This window comes from Marmota monax, unplaced genomic scaffold (genome assembly GCF_021218885.2).
Source record: "Marmota monax isolate L192 unplaced genomic scaffold, Marmota_monax_Labrador192_F-V1.1 WCK01_AAM20220418_F8-fsc00010, whole genome shotgun sequence".
NCBI classification, from domain to species: domain Eukaryota; kingdom Metazoa; phylum Chordata; class Mammalia; order Rodentia; family Sciuridae; genus Marmota; species Marmota monax.
The window spans coordinates 20,182,244-20,200,985 of NW_026692321.1; the positions used below are offsets into that span (position 1 = coordinate 20,182,244).

Consider the following 18,742-nt stretch of genomic DNA (forward strand, 5'->3'; position numbering starts at 1 on the left):
AGTTCAGTCTTTTGTCATTAAATATTACATTTGCAGTAGAATTTTTGTCGATGTTTTTTATCATGTTTAAGAAATTTCCTCCTATTCCTAGTTTGATGAGAGTTTTATCATAAGTGGTTATTGGATTTCATGAAATGCTTTTTCTGCTTCTGTTGATATGCATATATGATTTGCCATCTGAAATCCATCCTGTAACTGCTACCTTTCCCAGTTACTCAAAGCAGTTCTCAAATTGCTAATTCTAAAATGTGATAATTTAAAGAAAAGGAAGATTCCAGAGAAGACAAGAAAATATTTTTGATGGGAGTCAAGAAGAATTGATTAGATATTTGTTAAGGTCTAAATTTTGCAGTTCTTCCCTTTCTTTTCATTCCTATAATATTCATTGAGGTAGGTGTAGTGCAGAGGTGTTAAGAACAGTCACTTTGGAGTCAACCTTTGTTGTAATGTGGTTCTCCTCATTTAATAGGTATAAGCAAATTACTTATCTAAATTCCAGTTTTCTTACCTGAAAAATGGGGCTACTATCTTATGTTGTCTCAGGAGATAAATGGAGATAATGCATGTAAAATGCCTTGCACATGATAGGGTTTTATTGTTAGCCATTGTTGCAGCATTCACGTGTTTAACAGTAATTTATAAACTCCCTTACATCCAAAGCATTGTGCTAGACATGTGGGATAACATTATTATATGAAGTACATATGTAATATTTTTTTAAATATTTTTTTTAGTTATACATGGACACAATACCTTTATTTTATTTATTTATCTTCATGTGATGCTGAGGATTGAACCCAGAGCCTCATACTTGCGAGGCAAACGCTCTACACTGAGCCACAATCCCAGCCCCAGATGCAATCTTAGAAGAATTTAATTTCAAACATCCAATAAGATTGAATAAGTAAGTGAAAATTTTCTTCTCTTACACCCACCCAAGAACACTTAGTCTTTGGTTCTACCCCTCTTCTCCTTTCCTTTGTCCTTTATCTTCTCTTTCTTTTGCCCACTCCTTTTTCCTTCTCTCCTCCACACCTTTCTATATTTCGGTAGTAATCATCTGTTGCTTGCTTTCATGGATATGTTCTCTTTCCTTTTCTCTCTCATTTCCCTTTTTTAATTTTAATGTGCTTCATAATATCCTTAATCTCTTTCATTTCCAAGGAACCTCAGGACAGCCCCTTCCCATGTCTTACTCTCCTGTTTCTGAGGCAAAAGTGACTATGATCATGGCTAAGCTATCTGAGACACCTGAATTCAAAATAATAATAATATTAATAATAATAGTAATTAATGGTATTAGTCTCTAAGAGCCTTGATGATGCCTAGAATCCCTTAATAGCATCTCCACTAAATTTGCCACTTCTCTTCTGATTATCTTCTAATTAAACTTACTTTTCTTCAAATAACAGCATGAAGATTAATTTTTGTTTAATTGTCACATGTTCAAAGAATTCATTTCTATTATTTTCTCAATGCAAATTTATAGTATTTCATCTGTTTTATGAATTTTTAAAAAGCTTTCGTGGGTTGGCCTAAGAGTCTAACCTCCTTTCAACATAATCTCTAAAGGCAAATGCATTCTCCAGACTCCTAACAAACAAGCCTTTAGGGACCCACTTTGTTGGTAAATTGGGTACTCCCTATACTAAATGTTCAAACTTGCAGAGGATTGCAATCCTTGCAGGTATTTTAAAGAACCAAACCAGCCCGTAACTGCAATATTTAGTTCATCTCCTTGGAAAGAAAACCATCTAATTAGAGTTGCCATGACAACTCTGTTTTCCCGCAATATAACAGACCTATTGATCTGAAGTTAAGGTTGATGGAGCAAGTGTATGTGTTAGTGACAGGAGCAACCATTCAAATCTTAGAGAGTCTGGCTCCATTTCCTGCTAGTTTCGTTTCTAATCTGTGTAACTCAGACATTTAGTAAGCACTTATTGTGTTGATAGACCATGAAATAGTCATCAAAATAAGAAACAATACAAAATCCTCTTGTGGACATAGGATAAAATCCAGACATCTTGCCCTCACCTTCAGAATCTTGCCCTTGCCTGAATATTTGATCCATCTCCTCCTACTTCCTCTTGTACCCTCCACTTTGGCCACATTTGTCTCTTTCTGTGCCTCAAACTCAGCTCCTTAATACCTCAGGGCTATTGTACTCCCTTTCCCCTCTGCCAGAATTTTTTCCTGGATGCTTACATGTTGGCTCTACTTTATCATTTGGGTCTCAGTTTAAATTCATTTCCTTGAGATGCTTTTCCTGATTGCTCTAAAGTTGCTTCCTACCACCTCCCCACATATTAGTCATGCACTTTGACATTCTGATATTTTATTTTCCTATTTTAAATCATTTTTAGTATTTATTATCTCTTACTAGAATATAAATTCAATAAAACCAGAAACCTTATTTGCCTTGTTCACTGAATGAATGAATGGGGAGTAGAGTGGTTGCATTTCCTGGTGGTCAACAAAGGCCTTGTTACTTTTCTTCAAATAACAGCATGAAGATGGACACCTATTGAGGTATTTTAGATAAGGTGATAAACATGTTTGAGCATACTGGTGGTCAGAAGGCATTTTATATGTTAGGAATGAACTATATACTAATGCTATATAGTGGTCAATTACCCTTTGTTTAACAAGAGGCTTTTTAAGCATCCGGCTGAACTGTGGGATGAGACCACTTGAAGACTCAGTGAACATGAAGGGTCTCGATGGGTGGGATTCAGAATGTGAAGGAAGCAGTTCATATTTGAGCAGACAGATAAAGGAAGCTGTTGTAGATTGAAGAAAATAAACAGTGGGCTTAAAGCAAAAAAAAAAAAAAAAGTAGAAAATCTAGCCAGTTTTCTATTTAAAGGAACATATTTAATGTTAGTGTCTGAGGGTAGCCGTGGTTGGCTGGGGTAGGAAGGGATATGTAAATTGGTCAGTCAATTAGACTAGAATGTTTTAATATCACTTTCCTTCAGGGCAAGTACTTTTAAGTTAATTAAAACTATGATTGTTTTCAAGCATTTGGCAATGAGTACCCACAAAATGAATTTATTTTTTATTTAGTTTGAGTATTGTTTCTCTTTCTTATAAAAGAAACAATTAAGCAAGTACAGAAGCATTAAAACTCAGTTATAATAAATAACATTTAAAAACTATGGTTTTTTAATTTTTTTTTCTTTAGTTTTAGGTGGACACAGTATCTTCATTTTATATTTATGTGGTGCTGAGGATCGAACCTAGGTCCTCATGCGTGCTAGGCGAGCACTCTACCACTGAGCCACAACCCCAGCCCACTTGCTAACTATCTTAAATGACTGATTCTGGAATTTAATTTTCACAGTAGCACTGTGAGAGTTAGTATTATTATCCCCATTTCACAGATGAACGGACTAAGGCTTAGGAAAGTTTTAAAGTACTTGTCTCAGGTCAGCATATTAAGTGACCAAATTGGATTTTAAACCTATGTGGCCAGTCCAATTCCAGAGCAAGGACTGTTAATTGTCTTATTTTTCGGGATTATTCATACTTGGCTAATTTTTCAAGTTTTTATTTCTTCTTATATTATATATCATTTTGCTTTCATTTGGGATGATGATTTCCTTACTAAAAGTTAGTTACTTGATGTTCAGTCTGTAGATATTTACTATTTGCCTACCATGAAGAGATCTTATAGCACACCATTAATTGAAAAATCATACTCGTTGCATTACATTAAGAGAAAATGGGACCGGGGTTGTAGCTCAGTGGTAGAGTGTTTGCCTAGCATGTGTGAGGCACTGGCTTTAATCCTCAGCCCAACATAAAAATAAGTAAAGAAAATAAAGATCCATTGACAACTAAAACACATTTTTAAAAAAGAGAGAAAATGAACTTACTGAACTTGTATTTTCTTTTCCTGAAATTCTCTGTATGTGTTATATAACAGGAGATCTACTCTAAGTATGAAGATAATTTGCAGAGTTTGAGGGATAACTTTTTGCACTGATATTTATACTTATAATAAGAAGTTGCTAGAACGAGGACCTTCCTTATACCTTCGACCCAGAATTTCCAATTGTGCACATTTGGCCCCCTTGCCTTATCATTTTCTCTCTGTGTTTGTATTACTCTATTATGCCTATGTTCTGAGCCATTCAGGAGCAAGTTGGGGACATAGTGCACTTACACCCATAAAATGCTTCAGAATGTATTTCCTGAGAACACAATCTCTTACATAACTACAGTGCAGTTATCAAATCAGGAAATGTAGCATTGACACAGTACTATTATCTAATCCACAATCCATATTCTAATTTTGTCAATTGTTCCCATAATATCTCTTTTTGCTATTTTTTACCCTGGTCCAGGATCCCATCCAGGATCACACATTGCCTTCAAGTTGTCACGTCTTTGGGTTTTTTTAGTCTGGAACAGCTTCTTAGGCTTTATCTTTTTTGACTTTGATGTTTTTGAAGAGTATAGGCCAGTTATTTTGCTCCTCAATTTGGGTTCACTTACTGCTTCCTCATGATTAGATTCATGTCACAAGTTGTTGTCAACGATGCCACAGACATGATGTTTGTCCTGAAAACATCATACCAAAAGGCATGTGATGTCATTTGTCCTGGGCTTGACGATGTTAACCTCAATCCTTGGGTGAAGGTAGTGTCCACGAGGTGTCTTTACTCTTATGTGACGAGGAGCTCACTTTCTATTCTACCAGAGAAGACCTCAGGCAAACTGTAATCATGGAGTCCTACTATAGTTCTCCCTTACTCTTAGGTTCACTCTGCAAGATGACTTTCTCCATTGCCAAGTGGGAAGTGGAGTAACAATCCCCCTCTTTGTGGGGTTCCTGTTACTCTAGAGCTTCTATCCCCTGCAGGCAGGCCCTACTCTCTTGGTTTCTCCCTTCCCTGCCTTTCTGATTATATTTCAGGGGATGTGCCCACCTAGTACTGTAACCCTCTCTGCTTGTGCTTCTCTGACCTGGATGGTAAATCCTCTTCCTCTTCCTTGGGACAGTGAGCTTCAAATCTCAGCTCTGATGAAAGGACAGAGGGGAAACAGGATTTACTGAGAAATGCAAAATACATAGATTTGGTATTTAAGTCAGTTGGGAGTGTTTCTTAATTTTTGTTGCTCTAGACACAAAAATATATGATGTAGCACATACTATTAAACAACTTGCTCTTTTCCTTTAACACTGTAACATGGCCATTTATGTAAGCCTGGAGCTGCAGGTCACTCTAATTGTTTTTGGTGACTGCATGTGGCTTCATTGAAAGATTTCACTATGATGTGTTCAGTTCCCAATCCACTTCCTCAAGTTGCTTTTTGAAATTTGTTGTTTACATTTGTGATTGGCCCTACCCTTGTGGACTTGTCATTTATTCCCTCCTACACTTGGCCTCCCCCTTCCCAGGAGGCAGAAGATACTCAGAATAAGGCAAGTGGTTTGTTGAGTCTGCTAAAGGAAGAAGCATAATAGTGGGAGGATGAGATATGAGTGAGCTTGAGGGTTCTCTTTGTTCCAGTGTGACCGTGATCCCAATTAGTCCCTAGTAAAATGAGGAAGCTTCCAGAAAAGTGAGTCACTCTGAGTTAGCCCCAACCTGTATTGAGAAACAGTCTCAGTCTAGCTGGTGAAGGGAGGTGCTGGTGTGAGCCTGGCCCCTGGATTCCCTCCTGAATGGCTGGAAGCTCTGAGGTAGCCCCTATGTATTATAATCCAGCAGCCCAAAAGTTGTGGAGTCATCCCTGCCTTTCTCCTCAAAGACTGTGTCTATATGGAATTCTATTCTTTTCATTGCTGTGACCAAAATACCTGACCAGAACAACTTAGAGCTCATGGTGTCAGAAGTTCAGTCCATGATTGACCGATTCCATCACTCTGGGAAAATTAGATGGAACATCATGGCAGAGGGCATGGTGGAGAAGAGCTGCTCCCCTTATGGTAGCCATGAAGCAGAAAGACAGAAGATCTGATTCCCAAATGCACACTCCCAATGACTACCTCCTCCAGCCATATTCCATCTGTGTAGAGTTACCACACAATAACTCTACACAGATGGAATATTATTAATTCATCAAATGGACTAAACCACTGAAGATTATAGCTCTCATAATCTAATCATTTCACCTCTGAACAATCCTGCATTGTCTATCGCATGAGCTTATTGGGAGACTCCTCATAAAGAGTACTAGAACTGCGGAGAGTTAAGAGTGTGCTGAATCCTTATTCTAAGAGGTCTATTCAGCATTTCCTTCCATATGAGTCTGGGTGACATTGCTTCATGTCCATTGATGTCACCTATGCAGTGTTGAGGCATTCACATCCCACAGAGGTGGGACTAAGAGCTATGGATCAGCCTCCCACCTTTTTAATGTCTTGTTTACATTCCCTTTTATGCTATATAATATTGCTCTTTTAGTAGATTTTGAATGTTTTGGTTTTGAAAGCTTAAGAAAATAGTTGTAATCAAAATTCTCAAGCAGCCAAGAAAATGGTTTCCAAAAAAGTTATTAGATCAACTTCAGCTGTATCTGGCCAATTCAGTTGGCCTTGACCTCATCTCTATTTACAGAACCCCTTCCCTTCCCAACTAATCCTTTCTTCTTCTGTTGTATCCTATGCCACTGGTCTACAGAAAGTAAATACAGCCACTACTGGAGTGGTCAGGCCCTATACATAGCCCAGGTTCCCCTGAGCCCTGAGAACCTGGACTCCCCAGGCTTCTCCCTGCTGCATCCGGGGGGTGTAAGCCCTTGTTTACTGCCATAGCTGTTTCAAATCATCTATTTTAGAGAATCAGATAAGAATATACTTAAAACAATAGATTTTTTAAAAATAAAATATATAGGTAAATAAATTATGACATTCAAAAACAGGCTCCCAGTTTTGCACAGATGGCTATTAACAGAACTGAACTCCCACTTTCTCCATTAGTAAGTAAACAATTTCTTTAGTAAGATAAAATGTTTGCTAAATGACAGAATCTACAGAATACCTCTTAATTTTATTAAAATACTAACTTAGAGCCTCCTCAATCCTCCACCCCTCCAGATTCCCAGATGTCCTTTCTCATCATCTTTTCCCTCAATTTCCTCTTCCCAGTTTGTTCCAGAAAATGGCTTCTCTTGCTTGCCAGGTGGTTTTGGAGCATACTCTCTATAGAGGTGTGGTGGGTCTTGGAGAGGAGCCTTACCCCTATCCAGTATGTGTCCTACTTCAGCAGCACAACAAACAATGTCCTCACCTTTGAGGGCATTTCCTGGGCAATGGCTGGCACCAGTGCCTGGCCTCTGGCCACTGAACGTGTGTATGTGTGTTGGGTGTGTGGCGGGGGGACTTCTGAGCAAGCACCAGCCCGCAGTCCCCATGTCCCCGATCTGTACTTACCTTGATTGTCCACCCCCTTGACTTTATCATACTCTCTGTTCTGCTGGGCAGCTCTGGTATATAGGGCTGGGGATGGGAAGGGAGTAAGGGGGAAAGGCAGAAAGATCCATGGACAGCTGAAATGGGGTGATTTGGCTTTTAAAGGTGGAACTGGGGCCAGGCTGATTGTTGCCAAAATTGGGACATCAGCAATTTTGCCTATTAGCTAAGAAAATCTTTAACTTTTAAGGACAGAGAACTCTTCGACCCGTATGTTTGGCACCGTGTTTCTCACACTGGGGTGGGCCAGTTGGAAAATCTGTTAGCCGTTATCTGGACCAGCTATTGGGGTTTTGTTTTTGTCATTATTGTTTTCAACTAGCACATTTCTCCACCCTGAGATTTTTAATAGACTACTTAGTAGAACAGGGGAAAGATGCTTTTCCTCCTGCCCCTTCTTTTTTCCAAGAGAATCTCAACACAGTACTTGGGTGTGGAGAATCCCTGCCTAGTATGTTGGCCGTTGATGGTTTATATACTCTAAAATGTTCGAGAACAGCCTGATTCCAACATTAACCAAACTGGCATGCAAGCTAAACCAAAACAACGTAAAAACACTTACCTTCATTTTATGAACCACTTAATTTACCAAGCTAGTCACAAAGATAAAATCACTAAATTGAAAGTGCTCTACCTGTAACTGGTGTTTTCCTTAATGATGAATATTAGCAGGTGCTGTTAAACACTAACTATAACACTCATGTCCTGAGGACATAGAATGAGACTTCTAAACATTTTGGTTTGAAATCATGGCACCTTATTTCAGTCTCTGGATGGTTTATGTGGTGGACATGTGTTCTTAATTAGCAAAGAAGCAAAACAACCACTTTACACAAGCCCATTTGTAAATAGCTGTAGATATCCTGAGTGTCACAGAGCCAGACCCAGGTGATGCTGCCAGTAACATGAATATATCTAAAATCGTTGCAAGCAGATTCAGTCTAAACCCTTCTCTGGCTTACCAAATTTGGGGCTGCTCATGCTTCAGCTTGTGGTACTTGGAGTGGTACTTGTGGTACTTGCTTTAGAAACGTGCCTAAATGGTGGTCAGGAAGCTGCCTTAGGCCTCTGCTGATGACCTGGAGCTCACACAAGACCTTGAAGTTTTGGCCTGGGTACCAGAGAGGAGCAAAATTCCCATCCTAACTACAGGCCTGGCCTAAGGTTAGCAGCAAGACCAACATTCTGTTGCTTCATTTTCCTATTAAGCTCTGGGTTGCTGATGGAAGCAGAATTCCAGGGTTCTGACACACCACCACATTGTTAACACGATAGGGAGGATTTGATTATGGGAGAACAAGTCCAAAAACGGTAAATTGACAAAAAAAAAAAATGGGGCCTTGCTTCTCGAGGCAGCTTTTGTGGTTGCATTCCTTCATTTGATGTGGTTCTTCCTTCTGTGCCAAACGGTGCAATGTGGAAAAATGATGAAGTTGCAAAAAGTAGGGGGAGGGGACAGGGAGAGATCTGTTTAGTAAGAAGAGAAAGAAAACAGAGTGTAGGGATCAAAGAATACCTGTTTCTCCAAGCAGGAAGAAGGAAGCAACCCAGGAGTCCTTTCCTGTGCTCAGGGGAAGACTGAGCCCTGCTGTCCGCTGGTGCCTTTCAGGCCCAGCCGGGAGAAACAGGGAGGCCATGCATGCCGGTGGGTGAGAGGATCAGCCACTCGATAAAAGGCGAGGCTGAGCACGTGGGCTCCCCAGAACAGGGGGCCCCGGGAGGCGGGAGGGGAGCTAGGGCTGCCTTCCAGGCTCAGATTGTGCAACTGAACGTGTTTTCACATTTGATCATTTTAACACCAGCCAGCCTTAGAAGGCGAGTCCTAAAGAAGCATCGCGATCCAAACGAGGGAAAAGGTTTCCACACAGGAACAGGGTTTTATTTATTTACAACTTTAAGGCTGGACAGCTTTCCTATTGTGTGGTTTGTGACTTCCCAAAGTGACATTTTCTGAGTTTTAAAATTATCTCTTTTTGCACTGTGAAAAGAGCATATATGATTCATCTTAATATTTCTGAAGATCAGTCACCAACTAACAGCTAGCATTTTGGGTGGGTGGAAGGCTTTTGTAGGCAGCTTTTCACCTAACATAGAAGTAAAAAGCACCAGAATATGCCTCGAGCTTCGTTCAAAATCATAAAAATAGCTCTCTCTTGCACGGTTACAATCCAGTACCATTGTGAGAACTCCCACGGTTCACACACTGCCTGATGTTCACCTCGCCCTTGCCTGAAGAAGCCCAGTGATGCTTGTGGCTACAGCCTGGCTCCCAAGAGGTTCCACCAAAGCACATGCTTTTCATTTCTGCTAATGACCTAATCTAGGTCTTTTTGCCTGAATTTTTCCTGGATATGTGTCCTCCTTTCATAATCTGTACAACCATCAAATAATTCTGTAATCCTAGATCAAGAAGCAGCAAGCAAAGGCCCCCTGGGCAAATCCAGCCTGCAACCAGTTGTGGATGGCCTGTGAACTTCGAATGATTTTCACGTTTTCTAAATGGTTAGAGAAACGTCTAAAGAATAATGTTTTATGACTCGTAAAAACCATATGGAATTCGAATTTCCATATCCATAAATAAAATCATATTGGAACACAGCCAGGCTCATCCACTTACATGTTTTCCATGATGGCAAAGCCAACATTTGACCCTTTTCCAATCCCTGCTCTAGACCCTTAAGATCTTCCTCTCCACAGTGACAGTTTCAGAAAAGACATATCCATCTATTGATTTTTAAAGTCCGTTTTGTAGATTCAGTTCCCACTATCTCTTCCCTATATTCTACTTTAATACAGATTTAGTATCCCTTATCTTAAATACGTGGGACCAGATGTGTTTTGGACTTTTTTTCAGATTTTAGAATACTTGCATATACATGAAGAAATATCTTGGGAATAGGACCCAAGTCTAAACCCAAAATTTATTCCTATTTCATATAGACCTTGTACATGTGGACTGAGGTTAATTTTACATGATATTTTCACTGCACTCATGTTTTGACTATGACCTGTTACATGAGGTCAGGCTTGGGACTTTCCACTTGTGGCATCATATCAGGACCCAAAAACTTTCAGATTTCAGAGCGTTGTGGATTTCAGAGTTTCAGATGAAGGATGCTCAACCTACACTATAATGTTTATTGTGTCTTAATATAGCTTGGCATTATTCTTGTTTCCAGGGTTATAGAAGTCAACAAAATAGGCAAAGATTCCCATTTTGGAAGAGTTTACATTCTAGTGGTGGGTGGTGGGGGGAGACAGTGATCAAATGTAATATGTAGATATCTTATGGAGGTACAGATCCTGAAAAGAAGTCTACCAGAGAAGAAGGGCACCAGAGGCGGCAGAGGGTATGTTCGGGAGCATAGGAGTAAGAGCAGGTGAAGAAGCAAGTCCCACAGACGGCTGGCTAGAGAATTCTCAGCAGAGGGAACAGTGGAAGAACTGGGCCAGTGTCCAGCAGCCTTGGCCTCTCCATGGAGGAAGTGATCTAGATGGGCAGCTCTTGGTGGGTTGGGCCAGGCTAGTTGAATGTGGGGTGGGAGAAAAGAGGCAAGATGGCTGGCTGGGGTCTGGGTCTGGGAACCAGGAATTGGGAGCTGCCATTACTGAAGTGGGATGCATGGAGGAGTGCTAGGTTTTGTGGGTAGGGTTTGCCTGTAAGTGGGTTAAGTTCGAGGTGTTTTAAATCTCTAAGTGGAACCTGCGAGTAGGCAGTCAGATAGGTAGGCCTTCAGTTCAGAAAAAGTCTGAGCTACAGATGTAAATTTGGAAGTTTTCAGTGTAACGGATAAATTTTAAGGAAAAAGACCAGTTGAGATTCATTCTTGAAGCCCAGCCTTTTTTTTTTTTAATCTCCAGTACATCTTTCACTACATAACCTAATAAAATTTCTTTCTGACCTCACTTTGTTTTCCAGTTCACAATTGACTCTACACCAGGATCTCCCATCATCCTTCTTATTCCCCCTCCAGGCAGATGCCCTCTTACCAGGAGATATCCTAGGCAGCCTGAAGTACTAAATATGCCTTTCTCAATGGGCCAGAAAACTGCCCAGTGTGGCCCATGACCACAGTCTGCTATCCACACTGAATTCCTGGCCTGTGATCCTCAACCTGTCTTGCTAAGAGCTATCTGTGTCCTCCTGACTTGACCCCAGTCTTGGTTTGCTTGCTCCTTTTCCCTGCTTTCTGGTTATCTGAATATGATCACACTTCATTTTCCTATGTAAACACTTAGCCAAAAGCACTTTTTCTAGTCTTTTCCATTAATGTCTCATCTCCCATTCCAGACCTTAAGAGCATGCCTGTTTCTTTTACCTCCCTGTTGTTTACAGTGCCTTTCAAATAATCAGTGACCTGACCCCTAGGAATGGAAGGCAAATTTGCTTTTACACTCCTCTCCCTGTCCCCAGCCCATGTGCACTGTCAGAGTGAGGAGCAGGGCAATATTCAGAAGGTGGTGTGAGGACCACCTGCATCTGCATCGGTGGTTAAAATGCAGATGTCCAGGCCCCATCTCAGACCTGCTGTACCTGATAAATTGCCTTCTCTTGGGACGGTCCTGGGTTTATGAGTGTTCAACAAGCTGCCCAAGTTATTCCTAAGCAAACATGAAAACTGCTGGTGCAGAGAAATATTACAATCCCACTTTCATTTCCATTTTGGGCAAGTCATCCATTCCCAGCCTCAGTTTTCTCCTCTCTGCGATATTAACACTTGCTATGTGCTTTGTAAAGCTGTTGTAAAAATCAAGCAAGGAGCACTTTGGAAACAAATTATAAAGTGCTGAGTACTAGTTCTCTGGCTAATCTCATCTTCTGGTGTCTTTTTCATTTTTGTGTGTGAGCCAAACTCCAACTACGTACAGAATAGTCCTTTGAGCCCAGAAACCGGCAATGTCTGCATGCTGTTCGTGTGCCTAGGCCTTCAGCAAATGCCAGCTAACAGGAATCGGGTGAATGCCTTTCCCTGCCCTGGGAAGACCAAAGTATTTTTTTCTTATTCTCTGCCTCTGCCTTTGGCCATCATTAAAACCTGTGTGCAATGAGAGGGAGGGATTTAGAAAAATGTTCGTAAGTTTAGTTTAGGGTAACTATTGATTTCTTTAAGCATTGATTTTTTTTTTCCAGAAAAAGTGCTTTAAAGGTAATTCATAGGAAAAGTAACCCATATAATAGTAGAGTAGTAAAGACTTTCAGTGGAGCTTCAAAATTGTAAATTTTTAACAAATTTACAGTAAGTTCACTTGTTTCCGACCACTGGTATTTGAAAATAGTTTCATTCCTCAAATAGATTGCAGTGGAATTAACTGCAGATCACAGGCCAAGGATAGAGATGCAGCAAAAGCTCTTCTTTCCCGTAATCTGTTCGTGTCCTGAGTGGCTGGGCATCATTCTAAGTAGTTTGTACCAAATCTTAGTATAACAACATCTGCTGAATCCATTGTTGTTGGGGGGGGGCCTTACTTAAACTGCTTTTCCACATGCTAACAAAATCCTGATGGTGGACATCTGTTAAGATTACTGCCCCTTAAAGGCTTTTGTGAGATGTTAACAAACTTAAAAAAACACATCTCTGAACAAAGACTTGGTTCGTGTTCATGTTGTTAGACATACTCTGTTTGCAATTACAGTACTCGCTTCTTTTGTATTTCTTAAAATGTAAAATTTCCTTGCTTCCATTCCACCTCTTCTCTACTGGAAGGTGTCCACCAAGTCCTCTGGCCCCCAGAGTTCTTCCAGGTTTCCAGGAGTTTCTTTTCCTAGAATGAAAAGGGCCCTAATGGCTTCAGCTCATGTACCTAAATAAGTGTTCCTGGAAACAGCTTTAAGGGCTTGGTCAGCCCACATGTAGAACCAGATATCACGTCTGCAGATTGGGATGTAGAAGTCCAAAAGTGCTAATCAAAAACCTGAGAGTGGGCAGATTTAGGTCCGAGAGACATGGAGTTAGATGTGTCCTTGCTGTCATCATCTGCATGACCTTAGAAAGGTTATTTAGCTTCTCTAACTTCCAGCCCTCTCATCCATGAAATGGAATGACACTTTTCTTGTAGGTTGGAGAGATGGATAGATGATACCATATAGGAGAAGCACTTGGTCTAGTGCCTGATCAATAGTTAGTGCTCAGTAAATGGAGACTTTGTTCTATGGAGAATTCATTTACCAACCAAGTCCCCTTTAACTGCCGTTTAAATTATTTTTGTTTATTTTATCCCTGGGTAGAGAACAGCTGATGAAACTCACCCTTATAGTATACCTTCATATTTTATTTATTTACTTAAATATTTTTTAGTTGTAGTTGGACACAATATCTTTATTTTATTTATTTATGTTTATGTGGTGCTGAGGATTGAACCCAGGGCATTGCACGTGCTAGGCAAGCACTCTACCGCTGAGCCACAACCCAGCCCTGCCTTCATATTTTAAAATTACTCTATTTAATAATTCCATAACCCTCTAAGTATTTTAACTTAGCAATTTCAACTTCTGTAGACTTTGCTCCAAAGAGGAACATTTTCTGAGCATTTAATCATACTGTTGTCTCAGAACATTTCCATTTTTATATGTCTCTCTAAAAATGGGAAACAAGAAATGGAACACAGTACTCTAACAAAGACCTTGCTTATGTGAAGTGTTATTTAGTGAAGTACTAAATCTATCACAAACATGCCATGGCCAGGTCTGCACTGATGCTTCCCTGGGCCCCTGTCCAGTGTACCTCCCCAGACCTCCTCCCCATCCTGATCTCCTGTCTGTTATTTCCCTCTTCTCTTGTGCTCCTTGAGATTTTTCCATACTGGACTATAGTTTGATTTTGTTTAGCTGAAGGATTGAGAGCCTCTGGAGATGGTTCACAGTTGAATCTATAAAATGATAAGAGAGGACTGATAAGAAGTCTAGAAAATTCTTTACTAGAAAAACAAATCCAGTTGGAAAACCAGACCCTCTCCTCAATTTATTATTTATGTCCTTCTGGGTTTTTAGAATCTGTAAGTAACTTTTTAAAAATCCCATCAGATTAACTTGTTGCAAGATATGTTATCTTAAGATAATAGAATGTGAAATGACATGGTGATGAATTTTATAGGTAAAAGTTTTGAAGACAATGAACAATCACTTAGTCCACTATTCCACTAGTTCCACACCATCTTTCTGTGAAAGAATTCCTAATGAAAAAAGGACACAGGCTTTGGAACCAGAAAGATCTGAGTTCAAGCCCATCTCTGAAACTTATTTATTAGGTTATCTTGGACAAGACACTTGAACTGTTAGAACTTAAGTTTCCTCATCTATAAATTGGGATAATTAGATCTACTGAATAGGATTGTCATATGATTTAGAGATTATGAATACCTAGTAGAGCACCTGGCCAAAGTAGGTACTCAGTAAATAATAGGGACTTGTTTTATTGCGGTGGCTCTCCCGGCAGGCCCCCAGGAAACATACTCTTATATCATACAGTGCCCCAGATCCTTGAGGTCCCTGGCATTTGTCTACCTTGAAGGGACTTGACAGTGGAGTCCTAGTCACATAGTCAGAATGGGAAACTTGAGTCCTTAAACAGAGCTGGGCACACAGTGGATGTTTGTTGATTGGAGTGAAGGCCTTGCACCTTCCTCTGGCCTTTCCCTTAGCTTGGGGGCTAGAGGCAGCTTGGGTATATTTACCACCTTGAAGTTCCCCATTTCCATGCCTCAGCCTCTTACACTCCCCTGAATCATGCTGTGGTAGAGGAGCCAGGCCAACTTTCTGACCCTTAAAACGTAAGTCAAGGGAAAGAGCAGGGCACTAAGGCTGACCCAGGTGTCTCTGAAAGTACCTTGTCATGACCCTTAGACTCAAACCAGAGGCATTCTAGAATAAAGTTTCTTTTCAAGTGCTTGGTGTCATCTCTGTATCAGTGTAATTCTCATCATTATTCTGACCCTCTTTCAATGCTTTAAGGGATTGGTATTTTCTTTTTTGCAAGTAGTATTATCCTCAGCTGCACTGGTGAGAAAGTTGAGTAGAACTAATGAGACAAAACTTGGCAGAAGTAGGAATGATGATGGAGAATCTCTAGCCCTCTGGTCTTCTCCAGTCACAATTATGTTTTGCTTATTTTATTTGGGGAGTTGCTCTTCCGCGATGGTCAAAATCAAACCCATTGACCCAAGTCAGACTTTCAGACAGCCTGTCTCCCCTCATTTTTCCATGTTGCAGTACTCAAAAATGATTCCTTCGCACTGTCATGCTGCCGCCAAGTCAAGACTTCGATATTTGCAGACAGAACCAAGTTCATAAAGGTCTCTGTTAACTTCATCTGCATGGAAAAGAATATATTAATACCTTCCACGGAGATAGTTCTTAATGTTTATCCTTTAGAGCCCATAAGGCAGAGCTGGAAGTGCTTTTCTGGTTACCCTTTGGTCTAATTAATTAACTCCATTGGTGGAAAAGCTTTTCAAACTGACTTTATCCTTATCCTTATTCATATCCACAGATTACTTTCATTTCTAAGAATTATTAACTCATTTCATGGTTCACATTAGTCCATGAAATCATAGAAGGCGCTTTCTATCAAAACAGCCCTCTTCACCCTTTTCTCCTCCCAAGTTCAACCTAAAACCCTTGACACCCCGATTACTTTTCCTCACCTTTTTGTCCCTTCCTGCTCCCTGCCCCTCTCTAGAGATCAGAAGCAGTAGCACCAAGTGATCCCTTTCATCTGCTCCTCACCCCGCCCTAGCCCTGGCTCAGCCAGGAGAGAGTTAGTCAGGCCCTGGGTCTCCTGCCAGCTGCATTCCTGGGGGCATCTCAGTGAGCCCTGGAATCTCTGCACAGGTGAGTTTTCTGTTGTACATGCTCAGCCTGGTTTTTTTTCCCCCCTTCATCAGTATTAACTAATTAGAGATCACAAGACCTTACCTCCACCTTCCACCCTTTAAAAATATAATAGATCTTTTATTTCATGGCACTTGACTTTGTTTATTCAGTATGGTTGCAGCAGCATTGGAGCTATAGCAAGCCTGTTAAATATTTACCCATGAGGCGGATATTTATACATGAATCAGCAGCACATATCAGTGTGTGACCCTGAATGCTAGGTTTTGTACCCTTACAAGCTAAGAAACTACTGAGTTAAACAAAGGGTGAAATAAGCATCCTTTAAAAAATAAACTCACCTAAAATAGTCTGTCATGGGTCCTGAAGTGCTTCACACAAGGAGGCCTGCCCTGCATAACTGGCTAAGTCACTCAAAGTAGACATGCTGGAGTGGTTGGCCCATCACATCCAAGATCAAGTGAATCTGATAGTTGAGGGTGGGGCGGCAGTGGGGGTGGGGATACTGGTGCGTGAACAACTGGAGGAGGAGAGCTCCCCTGGCTGCTGAGCAGATGACTGCAGAAAAGATGAACTGTGCCTCAGGGTCTGCCTTAGCCTTGGTCTGAGTGCCCCTAGGGGCCCTTTGTCCTAAACCAGCTCAGCACTCGCACACAGCCCTGGACACCATTCCCAGCACCCCCCCAAAAATTAAATAAATAAAAATCCCCCTCCCTCAAGGAGGCAACCTATTTCATCAGAAACAGCATGGACCCTGGCAGCAGGCAGCAGGTTGGGATCCCATCTTGGTGCTACTACTCACTGGGTGTGTGAAGCTGAGACAATTCCTGTGCTCTCCAGGCCTTTTCTTCACCTGTGAAATTATAATGGTAATTCCCACTTCATTGAGTAGCCGGGGGATTAAGTTAGATAATAAGATCGAGCAATGAGTACCAGGGTAAGGTCTTAGTCATCACTGGAGCAGGGAGCAGAAACAGGGGCCTGGCAGCAAAGCGGTGGGATTTCTTCGTACTTCTACATCTTTCCTTCATTCTAGGTAATTTTTGCCTCATGGCTGTCTTTCAGAATGACACAAATCAAGCAGAGAGAGAAACAGAGAGATTCAAGTTCAGAGGATTACCCACAGACTAGTTTCCTTCCTGGTGTGCAATTCAATGAATGATTAAAGACTTGCCCTATAATATGTTATATAAGTCAAAGCCCATTACAGTCAATTCCAAGGAACCACCCAAATTATTTCTTTTTTGGAACAGTGTAATGTGAAAGATTGGTTCTGTAAATAAGATATGAGCAGCCTGGAGCTTGGCATTGTCTATGTTATATGGATGTTTAATGAATAGCCACAAGGTATAAATAATGGATTGATTAATTTATTTTTGTCCTGTAGAATCTTCTTCTTGGTCAGTTTTCCATCCTAACGGAATCATTAGAACCTTCTACTGAAATGTGTGCCTTCTTGCATCTTTCCTGCATGCAAAGAGAGGACAAAAAACATGGCTCTGGTTCACAGGAAGTCATGGGAATTTTCCCAGAGTTTAGGTTACATCTCATGCAGCATCGACTCCAACAGTAGCAAAAGGCAGTGATAGTGCTGCTGATTGTGTGCAGTTGCAGTGCGCAGATGATTCGTTAATGTCATACTGAGGCAAATGCTGTCTTATGGTGCTCTCCGTTGTCAGAAGAGCTGCACTTTTAGTTATCATCTGAGTAGAAAAAGTCAGTATCGAATATTTACACTCGAATACTTCGACTCCTCACAGTACCTGGACTTTTGCTTGTTGGAATTTTTCATTCCCATAAACAAAGCATAAAATTTATCTTTGCCAGAAAAATTAATTTCAGAAATCCACTCAATGTAGGATGGGTCTGGAGTCCTTTTAGTAATTAGACATGTTCCCTGTGTCACAAACCCTAGACTCAGCGAATCCGCCCTGACCTCTTTAGGAATGATTTTTTTAGGCAGTTCTTGTGGCATGCTTGTTTTCCATTTATAACCTTGTAAGTGTGGGGACTTGGATAATGAGTAATCACAGAATTAAAGGATTTTAAAGTGTTTTTTTTTAACATCCCACCATATTACAGAGAGGTTTTAAGGGACTTATAGAAATATGTATATTAAAATAAAATTAAGAAAAACAAATGAGGGCAAAAGGAAAAATTAAAGGTGGTAAAAGAAATGCAAGCTATAAAGTTCTGAACAGTTTCTTCTAATAATTATATGCTGGGTAATTTAAACTGAAAAAATTTCAGTTCCATGAAAATTCTGGAAACTATTTCTGAATCATCGTGTTTTAGCATTTGGATCAATGATTGTTGACTATACCTTGTTTAGACCATACATTCTCCTTATATGCCTTTAAAAACAAGATAACACAGCTTATAAGCTGGAGAACTTTAATATACTTTTATAATATTATGTTATATCTTCATTTTAGTATAGTACAGCTGTTCCATGAATAATTTTCAATGAATTGGGCATAAAGAAGAGT

At 40.4% G+C, this 18,742-nt stretch overlaps 1 protein-coding gene across 1 annotated transcript in view; it reads left to right on the forward strand.

Annotated features, from left to right (window-relative positions):
* The window catches only part of Babam2 (BRISC and BRCA1 A complex member 2), a 404,038-nt gene that overhangs the window by 300,126 nt on the left and 85,170 nt on the right, over positions 1-18,742 (forward strand). The window lies entirely within an intron of this gene.